Consider the following 2764-nt stretch of genomic DNA (forward strand, 5'->3'; position numbering starts at 1 on the left):
AGTTTACAAATAAGTCACATCAGGCTTTCCCCTGTCATCACAGCTAAAACGGGGTAAAGGGTCTTAATATCCAGATTTAAAGAGAAAAAATAAAAGTATAAAGTACTTGTATTCCTGTATAAGTGGAATAAAAGGGATTATAATAAACTGAATGTTCATGTGAGAATGTGCTCATGATATCTAATTGAATTAAGATTGCATAAACTGAATGAAACATGGAGTGAATTATATTCATATGGGACTGAATGTTTATGTGTAAGGGAATTGTCTATGTAAAGAGTGCAAAAGAAAAAAGAAAAAAATGGGATGAAGTTATTTTAAAGGTGAAAGTTTCAACTTTGTCATAAATCATGTCTGTGAAAAATTCAGAGAGAGGATGATAAGGTGTGGCAGGAGATCAGGTGACTAAATGTTAATAAAGTTGTTGTATGTGCCCCAAGGTGAAGCCAGATGTCCTCTCTACCTCTCAGTAAGAGAGAGGTTGAGAAAGGGATAACAAGTATAAAAGTTAGGTGAAGAAGAGATTCAAGAAAACAAATGAATGGGTTAAATGCAAAGGATTAATTTCCCTACGGGGACTAACACATACACATTCTTATTATTATTGCTATTCTTATTATTCTTATTCTTATTCTTATTCTTATTATTATTATTATTATTATTATTATTATTATTAAAGGTTCTTCTCTTTTGTCTTCTGCAAGATGAGCAGTTCAGAAGATTGGACAGATAAATATAAAATATTTACTGTAGAAACTGGCAAATTGGTTTTTGTATCTTTGGCTTTTTCTCTCCCAATTTTTGCTGTGCTTGATTATTAATTCAAAAGGATGTGAATTTTCACCATCTATCCACTGAATCCCCAGGGGATGTTACTTTGATGTTGGGGAATTATCATCAACTTGGGACACAGAGATAAATTGTTTTAATATCCTGCAATTAAAGTCTAAATTGTGGACGTGTCCCTTCTTAACACTTTGTGTTAAGTGTGTGATTATTGCTTTAATTTCCTTATTTTTTTCATGTATAATACTAATCTTAATAAAATTAAGTGTTTAACTCCTGTGTTGCCTTTATTCTACAAATGAGTCTTTGTTTTGGTTAAAGTGAAATAATTATTATTATTATTAGTAGTAGTAGTAGTTGTTGTTGTTGTTGTATTGGGCCATTTTCAGTTTGACTTTGAGTTTCGCCAGACCACCTCGACCATGTCTATATATCTTAATGAGTTTCTGCCATGACTAATTGATTAACTTGAGTAACTGAATGACTAATTAGACACAAGCCATACCATATTTGCTTTTGTCATGTGTGAGTGTGTGGCTGGCAGTTATCAGACTCAGAGACTGATTCAGAACTCACACAGCTTCATTGCTGAAGATCAGGAAACTAAACACAACACAACAGAAAATGCAGTCTAAACTGAACTCCAGGACAACATGTTTACTTATAATGCCGTGCAAAACAATCACAAAATGTTAGCTTCAAATGTCAAATACTACTGAAAAATGGTCCACCGACCCTTTTTCCACACATTGTTATAACTTTCTTACTAACCTGTTTCCTCTTCTTGCAGAATTATTATCAGTATTAATAATTATTATGGGCCACTTTTAGCCTGAGACAATTTTAGTGAGAAAATAGCATCTTCTCTTTTGCAAACTATTAAATATCTAACTCTGTCCACAAAAAAATTATAATTACATAGTAATAAAGAACAAATACATTTTGAATGACAGATAAGTGTAAGTGGATTATGTTTTTTATTAACAAGGAAAAGATTTGGCAAGTGGGACTCATATAGGTAAAGTTCATTTTAAAAATAGTTTTTGTATCTTTTCCTTCCTCTTTCTTTCTCCCTTTCCTATCCCCCAGCCCTGTCTGTAACAGCTGAAAATAAAATAAAATAAATAAATAATAACAACAAAGCTCGATCAAATGGACAAATACGGCAAGGCCATGATGATCCACTTGGTAAAGTAAATCCATTGGGTGTCTTTCTTGGCCTTCAGACAACAGTTCTGATGGCTAAAGAACCAAAAGGGACAGGCAAAAAAAAAAAAAATAGTTTTTGTGGAAATCAGGGATCGTAAACCAGAAAATGTTCTAAAAATTGGCTGATCTGAGACCCCCATAAAAACATAAAAATGAGCTCTGAGACCTCCTGACAATCTGACTCTTATGCCATGCTGTTGTGTGAATGGATTAAAAAGTAATAAACAAAAGCATGTAAGACATGCAGTGTTTTTATTTGTTGTCATTTTATTAAAGTTTTTTTTAGCAGTGTATAGCACATTTATACAGGATCATATGTCTCTAAATTAATATATCAAATAATTTCATTGAAGTGAGGTTAATGAAAAGAAACTTAAATTAGGAAGGTACTACACTGTAAAATCTAATTAGTTCCCAGAACTCAAAAAAATTATGGAAACTCGTTGCCTCAAAAAAATTGAGTAAAGCTTAGCTAAAAATGACTAAGTTAGGACAACGTATTTATTTTGAGTACTCTGTACAAGCTCATTTGTTCCCAGAACTCAAAACAATTGGATCAAGTTTACGTAAGATGACCAAGTTAGGGCAACTTACTCATTTTGAGTACACTGTACAGCCTTGTTAGTTCCCAGAACTCAAAAAAATTGAGGAAACTCGTTGCCTCAAAAAAACTAAGTAAAGCTTACTTGAGATGACTGTTAGGACAACTTATACATTGCAAGTCTGCAGTATTAAGAATAACTTGATATTTCTGACTGTACAATACTAA

Source organism: Pelmatolapia mariae, unplaced genomic scaffold (assembly GCF_036321145.2).
Source record: "Pelmatolapia mariae isolate MD_Pm_ZW unplaced genomic scaffold, Pm_UMD_F_2 NODE_ptg000559l+_length_90402_cov_1, whole genome shotgun sequence".
In the NCBI taxonomy this organism is placed as follows: domain Eukaryota; kingdom Metazoa; phylum Chordata; class Actinopteri; order Cichliformes; family Cichlidae; genus Pelmatolapia; species Pelmatolapia mariae.